Source organism: Triturus cristatus, chromosome 3_1 (assembly GCF_964204655.1).
Source record: "Triturus cristatus chromosome 3_1, aTriCri1.1, whole genome shotgun sequence".
Classification (NCBI taxonomy): domain Eukaryota; kingdom Metazoa; phylum Chordata; class Amphibia; order Caudata; family Salamandridae; genus Triturus; species Triturus cristatus.
Genome location: NC_140583.1, coordinates 349,875,271 through 349,894,838, shown reverse-complemented (window position 1 = coordinate 349,894,838; position 19,568 = coordinate 349,875,271).

Here is a 19,568-nt window from a genome sequence, read left to right as displayed (position 1 = left end):
AGGGACCAGGGATTTCTCCTCCCACCACTCCAAATGCAGATGTCCCATTCAGCCTAGCGCTGACTCACCCTGCCCCTCCTGGAGCCACACACACCTCCCAGCCCCTGTCACTCACAAGCCAGACATGCAACTCACATTAGGCAGGCAGAAATATAGCACACAGAAATGCTAACTTCTAAAAGTGGCATTTTTTCCCATAGTCATAATAAATTGTTGCGGGGATTCTGCTCATGCACAGAACTATGCGCAGGAAACCAGGATCTCAGTGAATTGTGGTGTACCAAAAAACTCGCCTCAGTACCCAGAACCCCTATCCGACTAGCATCAGTGTCTCATTCGTTCTCCGTACCATATTGAAGCTACCAATCATTAGACAACCCAGAACAAGCAATTTAGAATACTCTCAGGAATGGTGGGACTCAAGAACACCTTTTCGTTGTTATTCTCATATCAGTCCACAACGTGAGTAATCAGAGACACGGAAAAGTTTAAAATGTTTATTTTAACTACGTGCTCTAAGATGCAGTACTTTGGCTAACATAAGCAGACAAATGATCAGAAATAAAACCATCAGCATTGTTATAATTCCATAGAAAACAAATGGAGAAATCATACTATAATGATAGTAGAAACAGGTCCTATAATACCTTGTGTACCACCCTCCCCTGGCTAATAAGCTAGTTTTATAATAATAATAGAAGGTCTCTAGGTTTGAATGGGGAACCCCATACCTCAAAGATCAGTTTAGGTGAATCACATCACAGGATCAGCACTGCTCTCTGTGTCTGGAAAGGTTTTCTACAAGAGTGCCAGCATCATGCATGCAATGTAATATTAAAGGCACCCGAGTTTCAGATATTTGCAGCTGTGTGCTTGTTGTGTCTAGAGCGTGGGCCGATCAACCTGAATTCAACAGCATACATTGTTATTTGACCTGGACGGTTTCTGCACAAAGTGTTCCGACTAAGGTCGCGGTGCACGTCTAGGGATCTGAAAAACAGACCGTTCTCATGTGAAGAAACAGCAAGCAAGCAGTTTTACTTATAATAACAGCTACCTGTAGTGTTGTGTGCAAAAGCAGCAAAGTGCCAAGATGGCGTTAACATCTAAAACGCTTATGCTAACATAGCAATGTGTGCAGGCAAAACCCGGTCTTCACTACAAAATCTGCGCACACCATTGCTCAGCATTTATTCTCACAATTTCAAACCTACCAAACTCGACCACTCTGCTCCTCCCATACCATGAATTACCACTGACACACACTGTTCAGGGAATCCCCAATGCATTCCTGTGGGAGGGCAGGCCAATCTCACTAATGTACACAGAGAGCGCACACACTTTAAACTGGACCACTGTGCAGCTACTAGTTCCACTGGGTTGCTAGGTACACTGAGCTAAAAGTGTGCTGGGGAAAGGTGTTAAAGAGACAGAATGTTTTTTTTTAAAGTTGAGGAGTGATGACACAATTTAATTAATTGCAAGCTTTAATTTTCAACTCAGGACTATGTCATGAACTATTGTGTAACAATTAAATTAAAAAAATGATGCTAGATAAAGTTTGAACTCCCTTTCTTTCACAAATACTCCGTGATGATCACAAAAACATTGCAAAAACGTGTTGACCGGAAACTTGTTTTGAAAGTGAGGGAAAGGGTTAATAGATGCTAACCATTCACAAGTGGAAATACTGTTGTCTAAAATGAAATACATGATTTCATTTGCTGCCTTTCTCATGATCATAGATTGGAAAGTTGAAGAGGTTGCCATTTTATAGTTGCTAAAGAGTTAAAAGAACATTATAATCTACAAGCTCAATTCACTGGTATGTATATCACTTTTTAATTATATAAAAAATGTACATTAGAAATGAAGATGTATATGGGGTTTTAGATTGAAAGTAGTATATCAGTGATGTAAAAAAAAATATCAAATGAACTGTATCTGGCAGAGCATATTTGTGTAAGATGTTTGTACTGTTGAAAATTACCATGAGCAATGCCTTTAGCAATGACAATGTTTTAAATGTCTAAGCATTATGTGCAGAATAGATACATCTATATTATTTGCATTATGGGAGTTGTGGTAGTTTTAGTCACATTATTAAACAGGAGTATTGTAGTCATGAATAAACAAGCATTTGCAATGCAATAGGTCTCGCATTTGCTAGAGTTTGAGCTATTGGCATTATAAATGACAATGCCTTTTATTAATGTGTTTTTAAAACCTGCAAGCTTAGCGTAAGCACACACTTTGTACTTCTAGTCATTGTTTATGAGAAGCAAGGCTGGCAGTAACTGCGCCTCTTTTACTGCCAGCCTTGCTTCTCGTAAGCAAGGACTATAAGCCCAAAGTGCGCGTTAACGCACCGCTTGCAGGTTTTCAAAACAAATAAAAGGCATGGTCATTTACAATGCTAATAGCTCAAACTCTTGAAAATGCGAGACCATAGCCCAGCAATGCTCACCCCTCGTGGCCAGGCTTACGATGACATTGCGGCTGTGCAACCAGCAGCATAGAGCTATCCAAAACAAATTGCACTGTTCAAAAGAATGCTGCAGTGCCCAAGGGCACGTGTTGGTCCCAGGAGCTTTGATATGCGTCACTAATGCATTTTAGTGTGGTGATGCGGCCACCAACACTAAAATCCATTTGTCTAACCCGTGATGCGTGGTACTTGGCAGGGCTGGCTAATGTTACTCTTCCCGCCTCGCCCGACGTTCCACGCTGATACAAGCCCAGAGTATTAACTGTCTATCTCGATATGAAGCCTCCCTCCTAACACTGCAGACTTTAGGTCTATCATTCAATATTGCTGACTATGCAATGTATGTGAAAAATGCAAAGCTGTACTTGCCACATAAAGCCCTCGAACAAGTGGAAATGCCTGCAATGATCATCTTGATCATCTGTTCCCTGTGACCTTTGGGTCTACCTTGATACTATTTGGCAACCCCCTAGGCTTGCACTTTCGTTCAGCTACGCATCAGTTAATCTTTTTTTTTTTTTATTCGTTTTTATATAGCGCGGACTTTACCCGAAGGTGTCAGAGCGCTTCACAATAAGAACAGTACTGATACATGAGGAGAAAATTACAAGTGAGCATGTTACAAAAGCAAACGTTACGTTAATTGAGGCAATAGTGACAATTGTGCAAGTATCAAGAGCAAACAAAATACAAGAGGTAGCAAACGATACGTTACAAAAGGAAAAAGTGACACGAGTGCACGTTACAAAAGCGTACAAAGTACAAGTAGAGGTATAATACTGCAATAAATGTGCCTTATGTAACGCTAGAATACTACTGTAACGTGCTCTAACACCTCTGGGTACAGTCCGCGATATATAAAGCTGCATATGATAAAAAATGAAAGTGTTTGTTTACGTAGGCAAACAAGCCAGTGCTGTATTGTACTATACGATTGCCGGCAAAGGTCAACTACTGTGTGATAGTAAGGAAAAAAACACAACTACTACACCCACGCACCCGGAAGTGTCTTAGTCACACTAACATTTCCGGTTTATATTTTTTACTTTGGATAAAGTAGACAAGTAAAGTCCTGAATGAACTTGCCCACGGCATCAACTTAAGTCTCTGCACTTCCGCGGCCAATCAGTTTCGGGCACAACCTGCCATGGAAGTTTAAAATAGCAAATACCACGTCCAATGAGGAACCGAGATAGCCGTTGTAGTAGACGGGCCAATCAGGAGAGCGCAAAAGGAAACTGTCAGCCGTCACTTCTCAGCCAAACAGACCAAGGAAATAGGCGGAATGGCGTAAAATGGACCAATGGTGGAGAGTGTTGGGCAGGGCCTGTAAAAAAAGCACAACAAACATTGCGTCGCCAGCGTCCAATGGCTGATGTACTGCTGCCATTGGACGCTGGCTTACACTGTTGGTTGTGGGACACAGAAGGTCAAGTGACAGGATCTTCGGCCTATGATGTTGCTGACACGAGGCATACTCAGCCAATGAACGTCGGAAGTGGGAGCCGTGGGCTGGTCGGGTTCTGCGAGAGGGGCCGATGGGGATCGGAGCTTAAGGGGTATGTGACTGGACACAGAAAAGGGTGAATATCTGGGAGAACGAGAGGATCGTAAAAAGGTAGTTTAGTAGGGAAAGGGAAATATCTGTGACGGGTTCTGGTAAAATCGGGTCCTTAATCAGCGGGTAGACGTGACAGCGTTGTCTGAGACAACATGGATTAAGGTTTAAGTAAGACAATAGGGGCGAGTAGAGGTGAGGTATTTGGAAGACTTAGATGATGTTTTGAGGGGCAGCAAGCGAAGGAGAACTGATGGGTAAATTGAGCGTGAGGCTGGTATGTGGTGGGAAAACTCGATTATCTGTGTAGTAGTTACGGGTTGTATAGTACAGCTTTCGGTTGGGATCCGCAAGCAGTGTGGTTAAATGTCAAATTATTGTTGCGGGGAAGTCCGGCTAAGGATTAGTTAAGGGGCTTTGACAAAGCTCAATAATTTGAGCGAGGAGTGATGGCAGCGATTGAGACTGGTGCATGGCTCATTGACCGCCCGCACATTCGCTTACACCTACTATTTTAGAAAGTCACGTTTTTGTGCCCCTCCCTTATACATTTTGATTGGTGTTAGCAATCTGAACCAAATTGGACTACTTTAATGATGGAGGAACGCATGATGTTTCTGACAGGTTTTGTGTATGTTGTTGTAGAGTGGCAAAATTATATGGATCCAAAAACGGGAATCCTATTAAGCGAGATGTAAACATTAACCACATATGTGCGAAGGCGCCTCTAATTTAGCTCTTATGGAATTTACGTAGCATTCAGGTGGAGTAAAGAGTACAGAACTCGTGCCCATTTGATACTTGGCCTCTCAGTGAATGATGAAATACTCCATTCTCCATGCCCTTCCAAAGACTGAGTGTAAAACAAAAACAAGAAAGACGAAAGAGAAAGTAGAACAGGAGATGGTAAACAAGACAAGCCCGGCGGAGCGTGGCGCGTGCGCCCTTGGGGGCGGGGGAGCGCATTCCAGGCGGGGGAGCGTACCCTTTGAAGTGCTCCCAAAAAGCAGATTGCATGGCAGCACGATGCGCGTGATTGTGCGCGTGCTAGCCATGCAATCCGCTTTTTGGGAGCACTTTTAAATCCCGCTTACAATAGTCTCGCTTTGCAATCGCTTACGCGATAGCAAGGCGAGACCTAAAAAAAAATATATTTGCTACATTTGAAACATCAGTATTCAACAAAATGCGTTTCTACTGTAATCATTGGTCAAAATCATGATACACAGAGCACATTTTCCTGTTGATAATTGCTCTGGAAATTGAGATTTGTAATCCAATGAAAACACTTAAATACAACTGGGCAGTTCGACAAAAAGACTTTGCTACTTGCAGTACAACTGGAAATGTACCCTTAAAAGGGTATGTAATCACATATGTCATGCGCAGTTTTTATTCTTCTCAGGTTGTGCGGCCAGTCTGTGGTCAGTGTTTTATTTCTTGTTTCCTACTGACATCGGAGGGCAAGCAGGGGACTGCGGAACAAAGCTTCAGACTGTAGGATCCGCAAAAGGCTAGGAGTAAACACAAAAGAGGGCCGCTGGAGCATAAGCAGTGAAGCTGCTATTGCGCCTGCTCCAGCGGCCTCCTTTTGTGTTTACCGAAAACCTTGAGGAGCCCGCTACAAACAGAGCATCTGTGCTGGGCTTGACGGTGCCATGAAAAAGGTCCTGAAGCCGCCAAGGAAGCTCTGCCAGGCTGCTGGCGGCCCATACTCCGAGCAGTGGCGGTGGATAAGGAACAGGGGTGGTGAGGCATGGAGGGTATTCACAAACTTCAGCACACCGTCCCTCCCATGTCGGTTTTCCACCACTCCTCTTCCAGGAAGCTCCCCTGAGTCAATCATGACGCAGCTGTCACCATGACAGCAGCATCCAGATTGGTCTGAGCGCCGTGGTTCGGTGCTCAGGAGGGGACTAACAGCCTGTGCATGTTCTCCAACCAGCCAGTGCATTACAGCCGGTGGAGAACATGCAAAGTGCGCATGACAGTTTGGCCGGCCCCAAGAGGGTACTTAAGGTGCTGCACCACTCCTCCTCCCTGGACGTCACAGGAGCCCAGCCCCACCCGCCCTACCCTGGCTGATACTAAAAATAAAATGATAATAACTTTCGTTATTATTTTATTTTTCCTTTAAGACTGCTCCGAGAGCATTGGGGCGACACTCCTTTACCTTAGCAGAGGAACTGCCACTGACTCTCGGTAACACAGCTTTAGACTCAATACATTCCCAGATTTAAAACCAACTTCTAATTTACAAAGGCTTTGTCCTACAGTTACTTTGTTTTTTCATTTCTCCATGGACCAAAACATCTAAATTTGGGACTGTGCAGCCCTGCAAGCCATTTGCACCACTCTTTCCTGTGTGTGTTTGTGAATCAAATCTCTTCCACGGGTAAGACCCCGGTTGCCATTGCTACTTGCCACAGAGCTAAACAGTTAAGGAAGCAGTGGGTCTTTTTCACCAAGATTGGTCCACCATCAACAATTCTTGACGATACAGTCCGTGATTCACGCAATAGTGATACAAATATAAGCGGCTCTCTGATAATATTGCTTCTTGAAGTCTCTTTGTAACCAAGTGAGTCTGCTAGTCCAGCCATTGTGGTGCACTGGAAATACCTTGTTATCCAAACTGGGTTCCACTTGTCCTCTTACCTATTTATGCTCGATCAACAGGAGTCAAATGTTGCTGGATGTAATTTTCCGTAGTCCCTAAATCCGAGGCCAGAACCAAAACCTAGCCTTTGTTTTCCCTCGTTCCGTCTCGTCCTCAGATTTCCTAAAAAAGAAAAACTTATCCTACTATTCCCTAGTATCAAGTACCAATAAGAGACAAGAAACTTTCACTGCACAACTGCTACGGGCACCTTCCAAGGCACAGGAAAAATTATCCTTTCAATGTCATATCCCTTACTTTGATAGGAGCAGATAGAAAACCTCCACACTTAAGATGAAGGGCGGATACACTTAGCGCAAACTCGCCCGAAAGAATCACTATCACTGCCCTTTAAATGGGAACAGGAAGAATAGAGTACTAAGGAGAGCAGTGAAAATAAAATAAATATTAGCCTAAGCAAGAGAGTGAGTTCCAGACTTTGTGGTGAGGAAAGTTTTGAACAAAGGGCATCAAAGTAACTCTTCTAAAAAGGTGCAACCCTTATCGGTTTTGCAAGCATGCTCCAAGCTCCCAACGTATGACATACATCATATGTAGGACAGTGACTGGCAATATTTCTCATTTCCGGTTTTCTTGTTTTTTTTTGCTTTTAGCTCAATTCAACTCCTACTTCCTGCCTCACCAACGCCTATTTTGAGTTTTTCCTGACCAGAGTTTGCATCAAAAGTAAGTTGAACAAAAGCGAATATTTTCCTTTCAATGTTTTTTTCTGCTTTTTAAAGACAGTAATACCAAGGTCATTCGCCTGTTTCTCCCATATTAAGTTTTCTTCTCATCAATATCACCTACTGTAATACCTCACAGTATTTAGAGATATAATTCTTGGTTATTTGGTACTTCAGTTGTGCCACATCTGTAGGATTACCGTTTTCTGCCATACGAGTTATCGGTGAGGCTAAGACAACAGTTCTGTACGGTGGAACAATGTTTTTCCTATGCTATTAACTTAAAGATATCCTATCATTATTGCTCCAAGGGTGTTTAATTTGCTTAATTCTTCCTCATACTTTTTTCAAGTAACCCTCATTGCGAAAAAGAAAAAAATACATTTCTCAAGGTAGATTTTAGAGCTGTTCCCAAATAACCATGGTATGGCACTTCCACAAGCAAACTATAACCAACTTTATTCTGGGAGATCAGTAATTAAGACTCTTGGAAAAAGATTGTTTGATCATTTTCAAGATGCTTTTTGGTTTGCTAATGTACCAAGGCAAGATTCTCTATGCAACAGATGCACACTGGGCCGAGGGGCCTGAGGTACCAGCTGCTGCAGGGGCATCCTCCTTCCGTCACTTCTACCAATCTGTGCTTTAAAGAGAGCACCAAGAAGGACGCGTGCAAGAGACGTGGCTGGGCACCGAGCTAAGTGAGGGCTGTCAGAGAGAAGCGGTGAGTATCAGAGGCAAGTGAGGAGGCCCGGGAGTGGGGCGATGTTCATTGTGAGGCTGCATGCTCCGGAGGCCCGGGGGTGTGAGCCTGCCCGTGTGTGTTATATGGATCTGTTCTGCCGCTGGCATATGTGCGCCACCATTAAGATTGGGAGGCTTTGTGAGTCACTTGCTTGTGTGCGAACTGTGACTCCAAATGTCCGTTATTTATAGAGCGTGTCGTAGACGCATTTGACCTGTTTCTAAGCACTCATGGTTTTCAGTAGACACTGGGAGGTCAATTGGTTTAGTCAGGATCACAAATCATCTAAACTGCAATCCAAGATTAGACTCGGTTTTTAGGGAGTGTAGTTATATCATATGAGGGTCCTCTGGGATATGATCTTGCAATACCAAGCAGGAGGCCAGCAACACTTTTAATTGCACCCAGATTACTATCACTTTGCTGACCATTTGGGACTTACCAGTATCTCCCCCCACCCTCCCACGAAATACAAATTACACATCCATCACTACACGCTCTTTCACATTCAAACAAGCTTGATAGGACGGAGCATACAAGAAATGGTGAGATGACATTACAGAACAATAGATCTATTGAATAATGGGGAAATCAGATTTTTGGAAAATTGCGTTAGAACATACAATGTGCTGGAGGCAGACACGTTGTAAAATTACGAAGGAATTTGGCTCTTACCAAGACCATGAGAAAAGAAATACAGCTACTAGACAAAGACTATCTGAGGAAATAGCAGTGCGGCAATTCACTAACATGAACGTCATAGCAACTACGTTATACACAATATTTAGGACTCCCAGTATTCTGCACAAGTGGACATATATATCGAGGTGGGATTAGGTAACGGGTACACAGCTCTCGGCGCAAGCATGGGGTGGTTTATGGAAAGATGTGGCAAGATGCATTAAGTCCGAACAACAGGAATTGAAGTTTAAATGACAGGTTGGTGTATGACCCCAGTTACAGTTAATCACGTTTTCGGAAGTGTCAAATAGGTGTTAGAGGGACTTGAGCCTAGAGGAGATCTGATATTGCCCTGTAATCATATGCCATTTAAAGGACGATCTGAAAGCCAAAAAGAACGAGGGTAAAGAGAATGTCTCCGTGAGCCTTGTGCTCGGCTGGCGCCTCGGGCATGTTTACTACGGGAACACATGGGAATGCAAAGCCATTAATCAAGCAGGATGGCTCTGTCTCCCTTCACGCCCAGGGAGGAGGGAGATGCGAGCAGAGCATCAAAGGGCTGGGTGAGAAGGGAGGGGGGAATGCAAGGGTCAAAGCGGCGAAAGTGAAAGTACTCGAGCAGAGCATCAAAGGGCTGGGTGAGAAGGGAGGGGGGAATGCAATGAGCAGAGGAGCAGCTGTGCACGTGCATGTGATCTCGTGCACTCAAGGTTTAGGCCAGCCAAAAGACTGGGTAGCACTTTGAAAATCCCACATATAAAATGTCTCTTCGAGCCTTTGGCTCGCGAGACCTAAAAATAATGAAATGTGCTGCGCCTGTATATAAATTATAATGTAGTAATACTTTTTAGGTATTTATTACAATGTGTTTGCCGATATGCTTTTTAACTAATATGATCGGTTTACATATGTTTAGATTATGAGATATGGTTTTTATAGTTGCAGATAGTTATTTGTACGATGAGACTGTTGAGTTCACCTAAAGATGCAGAGAACTATACATTTTTGGAAAGATGGCCTGAAGGTATATATCTTTTATGAAATCACATATATGTTTACATTGTGATCTATGTTCTTTAAGGCTGTTGAAAATGTAATGTTATATAGTGAGGGTGGTGCATTTCTTTCAACATGCTCTGTTTAAAAAATAGGAGAAGTGGGGAATAGTGAAGAATGTTTTTTGAGAGTTTGTGTGCTAGCTCCACTTGGCATGTAACTTTTTATTGAGAAATTCGGAATATATGTTTAAAAGAAACAAGAAATATTTGCGAAATGATGTAGATATGCCATTAGGAAATGGGTTTGTGCTTTCAAATGGTGAGAATTGTTGTTTTCAGTTTTGGAAACTTATTGATGCATGAGGACGATGAGTACCAGAGCAATGTATACTCTTAGAGAGCCATATATGCAATTGTATATCAAGTATGATATCTTGACTTATTCAAACACCCAGGTACTAAACATGCACTCTGCCAATCACACAGGCAATAATTATGTACTCATTGAACTATGCAGGCAACACCCATGTGTTCATCCAATCACCTAGATAGTAGCAATATAGTTATGTGAATCCACAGGCACTAACTATGCAGATATGGAACCCCTTTAAACTTTGGGAATTAAACAGACACTACCTATATTCTGAGGGAATTACGTAGGCACTATCAATGCACTCATCCAATCACATACAGGGAGCATTGTTGTACTCAACCAGAAACACATGTATTTACAAGTTTTGGGGCCTCATGTAGGTAAATTACATTTACCACTTCATAAATACCGAATCATACCGATTCGGTATTTATGAAGTAATGGGGGAGCATATGCAAGGGTGGCAGGGTGTCACATTGACACCCTGTTGCACCCCTGATTCGGTCATGTGTGCACATGTGGCGCACATACATGCCCTAAGGGCATGTATGTCAGCCACATTGCACACTTCTAAGCGCTATTAAATGCTTTTACACATCCATTCTTTATTTACCACCAACTATTAGTTGGTGGTAAATAACGACTCCAGACAACACCCACACACTCCCCCTACATCTCATTTCTGTATTCGGAATTTACCGAATCGGTAAAATGACCGATTCGGTAATTTTACCGATTCGGTAAATTACCGAATACAGAAATGAGCCCCCTACATGTCAAAAGCCTAAATACCGGTCGGTAACGGTATAATTACCGAAAATCGTCCGTTACCGACCGGTATTCGGCTACGTACATGAGGCCCTTAGTGAGGAATATGTATTCTATTAGAACCACCTGGTGAATTATATATGTAACCACAAGGAGATGATGGTTGGAGCGCTAAAACCTTTCAGACACTCACCCCCAGTCCATCATCGTTCTTTAGTTCACTTCACCACTCCAGTTCAGACCCAGCTATATGCAAATCAGTCTTGACCCTGTGCCTCATGGGAACAGTCCAGTTTGAACTGTCAAGCCAGTTCTTCCCTGGACCGGAAACAAGCATCCTGGTACTGGTTTCGGGGTAACACCCCTCATCAGCCAAGCTAGCTTGAATCCAGTGGCACAGTGAGCCAGGGACCCATGTCTGATATTAAGAAGTATAGAAGAAGGAGATATGCAGTTAAACAGAAAGAACGAGTTGAGAGAGTAATTGATAAGGTGTTTGCTTTGAAGGTGAAGGTTTTTATTTTGATTGTAAATAGAATGAAGACTCTTGGCAAAATGGTGTTGTGCTTGAGGAGACAAAACCAGAAAAAAAGATTAGCGAATAAAAGTAAATTTTGTACAGTTTTTAGGGGAGAGTGCATACATACTTCTTTTACAGAATCTTTCTTTAATGAAGAAAGCTGTCTCCAGGATAATGGATTAGGTCATGCTCTTGATTACTGAGGAAGGTGTTATGAAATGAAGAATGGCATTCCTTTAGCGAAAGAGGTGATGGTACCTACAAATGTAGAACAAATGATTGGAGAACAGGTACAAGGAAGGCAGTCAGGCGCCTGTATATAAATGGAATTATTGTAGTGTTTGTAGTATTCAACAGCAATTCATTGATATATTAAGGACATTTCTATATATCTTTCCAAGGTGAAGTTTAAAACACAAATTAAGTACTTTACAAGGATTGGATCCTTGCAAGATTAGAAAGCATACAAATTTGCAGGGACACTCACTAGCTTGTTTATCAAAAAAGTGTGCCTAAGCACCTTTCATCATTTCAGGATGTTAGTTGTACACCACTCAACAATGCAAACTTTAGTTAGGAGGTTATACTATTTGAAAACTCATGCTTTGTGATGATGTGCAGGTTTATTACTTTGGTCTTCAGCAGGATTCTAGAGAAAATGAAGAGTTGTTAAGAGTAGGAGTTGTAGAACAGGGCACAAATATTACAGTTGATAGTTTTGATGAAGAAATTACAAGAGTTTACACAGTGAAAAAAGTAAATAATTATAACTACTAAAAGAATGCTGTGTATTTATTTGTAGAGAAATGCTTTGACTTGTCCATACGGCAAGTTATATGTAACCAGTGTTACAATAAATTAGAAGATAATTAAATGAACAACACTTAACTATTAGATACCCATTTTGTAAGATAATAAAATCCTCCTAATGTAGAAAAACAATGAAGAGCCAAAAATAAAAATAAATTTACATTTATGATTCTTTGCAGCATTGCAAACGGCTCTTATGGACTGCTCTTCAGCACTCTCTACAACTCCACAATCCATGCAGTATGATATCATCTGGGAAAACTGTGGAGCCAAATTTGGAAGTTGAGATTGGACCTCTGAAGGGACTCTCTGCCCCAGTATTGAAGTTCAGAGTACTTCAGCCTTGCGTTGCCTTCTTGCTGCTTTTACACTATTGCTTTGGTATGTTTTTAGATGGTAAAGCATGGATGCAGTCCAGCAAAAATATTTTTTATTTGTACCCCTTGAGAATGTCTTGTGACATATTGTGCATTGTTCAAATCTGCTCACTATGAACTCCTGTTAAAGAATGTTCAAGATAGACAAATGGGCGTGTTCTTTTTATTTTATTAGTTGAAAAGTGTATTATCCAAGGATATTCCTTCATTTTTCAGTGACATGATTTTTTTTTTTTTTGGGTGGTTTTTTATGTGGCCATTCTTGAAAACTCTGGAGCCATATCTGTTGCAGTAGTCTGTACCTCTCAAAGGACTTTCTGGTGAGAATTGTTGCTGGTGCCACTGATGTAGATGGTCCTCCAGCTTCCCTCTACTCGATTGCCAGTTAGAGATTTTTTCTATGTTAGGTTTTAAGATGATAGACCATGGACGTCATCCAACATGAATATATTTTGTTTGTCCCTCTAGAGTGGACCTTTTCACAGAGTGTGCATTGTACTAGTTTCGGAGCAGTTTTTGATTCCTGCTGAGTTTGGGTAAGAATGGGTATTTTTATGGGTGTTTTGTAGTTATGTTCTAGTCCTGAGTTCAGATGTTGAAAGTTATTTTTTAAATTGTTGTTTTATGTTAAATGTGTTTTTAAAATAAAGTTAAACAACTATATTACTAAACAGCTAGACTCAAACTTTGTGTAAAATATGTTTAAATATCTGTTTTACATGTTGTCATTTGTTTTTGTGTCTACTGATGTCATTGCAACCTTTGGTGTTGCTGTGAAGAAGGAAAATGCCTTTTTGATGCAGATATTTTGACAAATGTATACAAAGGGGAAAGTTAAATTAGCATCCTACTAAATAGCTACACTGAAACTTTATGTAAAATATGTCTATATATGTGTTTTACAGTTTGTCAAAAACACCCTGTATTTGCAGTGTGTCCATGACAATGGCAGCAATAGAATCATACAGGATTTCCCTGTGCAATCATCAAAGACGCCCTTTCTCCACCACTTTGCAAACGTGCCTCCTGGCCAGGCCTGGGCATAGTACGCGGAGTTACGCTATGCGGAACTCCACGAAGTGACAAAAAAACTCTGCATAGTTCTGCAAGTGGCGGAGTGCAGTGCAAGCTACGGTTCGCGCTGGTCTTCCTGCAGCTCGGGTAGAAATTCTACCCGAGCGGCAGCACGTGAACTTACCGCTTGTGCTCGCAAACTTACCGTTAGCGAGCGCGAACGGGGAAAAAACTCAGCTGCACATCGCGGAGCGGAGTTTTCTGCACTCCGCAAGCTCTGCAGAGCGTGGAGTGCAGAAAACTCTGCAAACTCTGAAAACGGAGTGGAGTTCACCGCCCAGGCCTACTGCTGGCACAGTACTAGTTGGAGGATGAAGTCCACTTGGCTATTGAGGGTTGCTGAGGGCCAACTGGCTCCAGCAAGTCCCACACAGTCAGTTTGCTAAGAGGTCTACGGAGGCCACGTCCCTTTTCTGCACCACTCTGCAAATGCGTCTCCTGGTTGGGGAATGAAGTTCTCTTGGATGCTAAGGGACCTTTGGGACCAAGAAGCACTTCTGGTACTTTATGTAAGTCCTACACAGCGGGATTCCTGAGAGCTGATCAGAGCCCGCGCCCCCTTTCACCACCACTCTGAAAACACCATTACTGCTTAAAACAATATAGAAATTCACTGAAAAAAACACAAAGGTTACAGGGACTTTATAGTTAGGAATTAGAATTTTAAAAACTTTAGACATTCACTGAAAAAAATAAAGGTTGCAGGGCCATTACAGCTAGGAAATAAAATTTAAAAAACCTTAGAAATTCATAAAAACAAAGGTGATGGATGTTATAGTTAGGGTCCGATTTTACTCAAAGCTATTACTCAGCCGTTGTAGTTAGCTGAGTTAACTATAACTCATGCCCCCGCAATGCACTGCTTATGACCTCACATATTACATCACTCATAACACGGTCAGTGACATCACTGATGACATCTCTAATGACATCATTGATGACATCAGTGATGACATCATACAGTGACTGTGAGTGTTTTTAAAAAGTTTATGAGTTTTAAATATATATACAAGGTGTATTGATTAATCAGTGGGTGTATGAGTGACTGTACGGATGACTCAGTGGGTGCATGACTGACTGTATAAGTAAGTGATTAGGTGTCTCAGTGAATATATGGGTGAGTGACTGGTTGTGTGAATGTGTGTATCTGTCTGTCAGTTAATGTCTAAGTGGGTGAATGAGTGTCAGTGGGTACATGTTAGACCTGGCACCTTGGCGTGAGTTTCCCTTCCACTTTTTGATGGTGTGCCTCGACTGTTTTGCTGGTGTTGTCCGCTCAGGGCACTGCGCCACGGCTAATCCGTGCCGCAGTGCAAGTGCTCCCTAAGTAAAGTGTACCTGTAATTGATGTCCATGATTGGTTGATTGGATTCACTGTCAGTCCCCAGTAGAGTGCACCAGGGGTGCCAGGGCTTGTGAATGCCAATGCTGCTGGTGGGCTTGCAGCGCTGGTTGCGCCACCCACGGAAGCGGCCTTGTAAAGTGTGTCTAGGGTCTGCCACCGCAGACCCTGTGCGCGGTCCCGGACCGTCGCGCTGACTGCGCAAGTGCCCCCACTTGCCAGTCCCTAAACCTTCCCTTACCTACATATTAGCCACCCCTCTGGTAGGCCCAAGGGCAGGGTGCATTGTAGGCATAAGGTAAGACATGCCCTGGTGTGTGTGGCATGTCTTAGTAGTGAATTACAGCCCTTGTCATTTTTCACTATTGAAGGCTACCTGCTCTCCATAGGCCAGAGTGGGCTGCCGGGGTCACGCCAACGCTGTGACCCCAGTGGACTCAGAGAGCATGGTAGAGTGTCAAGTTTGGTATGCCTGAACTCAGAATAATAAAATACCTCTTGTAGTCAAGTTTATTTTAGTATCCTGGGTTTGTAAATACTACTTTTAGAAAGTTAGTATTTACTGACCTGACCATCTCAGTCCGCCTCTGCTGTGTGTATGTGTTCTGCCTGGCAACAGTAAGGAGCAGGGTGGGGGGATCCCCAGAGACAGGTTGGCTGCCAGGTGGTGGGTAGAGAGATTACACCTGGATGGGTGGGAGGAGTACACCTTGACTCTTGAATAGACCTGTGCTCTGCCACCACAAAGCCGGCGCCACCCCCTGTGGGGCGGCTGATGTCTCTGCCCTGCTGCTGAAAGGAAAGAGCAGAGTCACCATAACAAAGTGCTCCAGAACTGGACTGAGCCAGGCCTAGGCCCCCTGGCGCTAAAGAACAAAAGAATTGGTGTATAAAAGTAGGAGCCTGGCTCCTAAGAAATCAGAATCCTGTTTACCACAAAGAACCTCTGCCCGACTAGAAGGAGAAGAAGACGCCGGAGGAGCTGGCCTGCTGCTTGCCTTGCTGAGAGAGGAGAGGAAGAGACTTACTGAAAAGACTTTGCTACTTTGTGCTTGAACACTCTCCAAGGGCTTGATCTGAGCTTGCCCCCTGAACTGAACCCCAGGAACAGTGGGTTCTTTGTGCTTCTTGCTCGTCCTCCAATTCGAGCCGTGTGTGCATCCCGCTGGAAAAGAGACTGCGCCCCTCATCGCCCCTCCTAGGGCCGTGACACTCAGAAGCTCGCCTGCCTCAAACCCGTGAGAGCCCCGCTCCGTCCCGAGCCGCTCTCTGTCCCCGGGCCAGGCCGCCTGCATCCCTGTCACCGCCTGCTACTGGAGCGCGCTGACCGCGCTATCACCCCTCCCGCCGGAAGCCGTCCGACGACTGTGATCTACGCCGGGTCATCCAGCTGCACTGACCGTGCCCTGCGACCCCGCTTCGCTATCCCCGGACATCTCAGGCCGCGCCGCCTCCGCTGTGGAGACCCTCCTGCACCGCCGTGCTAAAGGGTCGCTGGCCGCGCCTGCCTACGTGCCCACACCTGCTGATTGAGGACCCAAGAACACTTCCCAAGCCGAGAGTCGCACCGACCTGTGCCGACTCTCCACATCACTAAGGAAGTTCCAGTATCGGGCTCGGGGCCCGCAACGCCTTATTTCCCCGTTCGCAGGAACCGATCTCTGTGAGTACTGGAACTACAAGTAAAGAGACTACGAACCATCCATTTGAAGCTACAAACAAGATCATTTGCCTGCTGTATAACCTGGTGGCCTAGCGAAAACGTTATTGGTCTTGTGATAAGTCTGTTGAGATATATATACCTTATTTTGACATAAAGAATCGTATTTTTATATATATCCAAGTCTGGTGTCCGTTTCTGGGGGGATTGATGTATTTACTGTGTGTACGATTGTAAGTGCTTAACCAACAACGCCTGAGGAATCGCCTTGGCTGCTCACGCCACGCACCTAGAGGGTGAGCAAGGGTCATTCGCGAGGGGTTATCCTGCGCCCTGACGTGGAGGAGAGGGTTCCTGCTTGACACAAGGGCAACCTTGCGCCAACCAGAGATCCCCGACTCTAACATTGTTGGCAGCGGTTGGGATTTCGGATTTGCACTTGTAATTTGCATACAGTGAATTATTAATCACCAGATAGTGAGAGCAGACCAAGTAACGCAGCCACAGGTTTTCATTTTCTGAACTTTGTTGAGACATCTGCCATTACTGCAACCATGCCTGGCTCGCACTCCGCTGGAAGAGCACTCTCTGTGATTTCTGGAATAGATGAGGTAGATTGGGAGAGACTGGAAGGCTACACGATGGAGCAATTGAAAGGCTACAGTGTAAAATTCCGAGTTCCCCATGCTGGATTCAAGAGGAGAACCCAGTACGCCAAGGCGCTAAGAGCCTGGAGGGAGTCACGAGACCCACGGAATGCGGGGGACATCGTTCCACCCGACAACCTTGAGGAGCCCAGCAGAGTCCGGTCGCCAGAGGAGCTGGCAGACAGGGCAGCAGACAGGGCGCATGCAATGGAGATGGCAAAGTTGGCAGGACAAATGGAAATGGAAAAGCAGAAGTTGGCCCTGGAGGCACAACAACGCCAAATGGATCACGATATCAGATTGAAGGAGTTGGAGCTGAAGGCGAAAAGTTTGGACACCGCTCCTTCTGGTGGCAGCACTCCACCAGCGCAGGTAGAGTCCAAGGTGTACATCCCCAAAGATGTAGTAAAGGAGTATTTCAGAAAGGATGACATAGGGCAGTGGTTTAGGGCCTACGAGGTGGCCATGTCCTCACACCGGGTCCCTGAGAAAGACTGGGGAGCGGGGTTGTGGGGAAGGTTCCTTGCTGAAGGGCGGGACACACTGTTAGATTTGCCCTTAGAAGTCCAAACCTCATACCCCCATATGAAGGAAGCTTTAATGACCAGGTATGGGTTAACTCCTGAGCTATATAGACAGAGGTTCAGGGAGACCAAGAAGATCCCTGAGAGTACGTATGTGGAATATGTGACCTTTTTCTGCAGAGCGCTGGATGGTTGGGTGAAGGGTAGCAAAGTGAATGATTATCAAGGGCTGCTTGATTTAATTGCATGGGAGCACTTGTCCAGTCAATGTTTTCCTGAGCTACGCCAGCACCTGATCGATAGCAAGCTGTCCAACCCGAGGAAGCTTGCTGAGGAGGCGGACCGCTGGCTCAGCACCAGGGTCCACAAGGGTCAAGTGGGAGACTCCGCCAAAGGTGGGCAGGGTCCCCAGCAGAAGAGTGGGGGGGACAAGGGTAAACAGAAGGGGTTCCAAAAAGGCCCCCAAAGTAATTCCCAAGGGAACCAGCAGAAGGGTTCTCAGCCTCCCCCACCCCCGCAGCAGAACGGGGCCCCGACAGGTAGACCTGTTCCAAAGGGGCCCTTCAATTGTTACAAGTGTGGTGACCCGGGTCACATTGCCTCTGATCCGAAGTGTCGCCTGTTTGGTAAGACCGCACCCACTGGTGCTCCACCCCGGCAAGTAGCTAGTGTTAACTTTGGGGAGGAAGTAGCAGTCCAGGAGGGTGGGGGTCCCGGGCAGATGACCCTAGTCTCGCTAGGAGACAGTGAGATGGTCCCTGTAACCTACCTGCCCTCTAACACTAAGAAATATGGGCAGGTGGTGACCATCAATGGAAAGAAGGTGGAGGCTCTTAGAGATACAGGAGCCAGCGTGACCTCGGTGAGGCAACACCTGGTGTCTCAAGAGCAAATTGTACCCAATGCCTACTGTAGGGTTGTCAATGCTGACAACGTAGAGAGTCGTTGTCCAATGGCTCAAGTTCCCTTTGAGTGGGGGGAGGTCTCTGGTACTCTACAAATCGCTGTGAGAACTGACATGCCTGTAGACTGTCTGCTAGGGAACGACCTGGAGAGTTCCCCTTGGGAAAAGGTGGAGAAGACCACGCATCTGAGGATGGTGGGTCTACCCGACTGGGCGTGCGTGACCACCCGGTCCATGGCAGCCAGTAGTGGTGTTGAGAGGGTCCGGGAGCCTGAGGGAGAGGTCCCGGAACCGGCCTTAGGGAGAAGGCGCAGGAGGCGCGGGAAACCGGCCCCCGAAGTTCCCACGGCCCAGGAGGAAGTAGACCCTGAGGGGGATACTCTGGAGCCTACCGGGGAACAGATTGCCGAACTGGGAGATCTGCCTGAGCTGACCCACTGGCAGCAAGAAGGAGGTCCCTCCAGGGAGGAATTCTGCAGGGAGCAGAAAGAATGCCCTTCTCTCGTAGGTATGCGGCAACAGGCTGCAGACCAGGCCAATGGTGTTCAGGCCAAAACACACTACGTGTACTGGGAGAGTGACCTCCTGTATTCCGAGCCTAAGGCTGCTGAACCTGGGTCAGCCCGTGTGCTGGTGGTACCCCAGAAGTTCAGAACCTTCCTACTGGGGCTGGCTCATGATGTGCCGTTAGCAGGACATTTGGGGATGGACAAGACCTATGACAGGCTTGTCACCCACTTTTACTGGCCCCAAA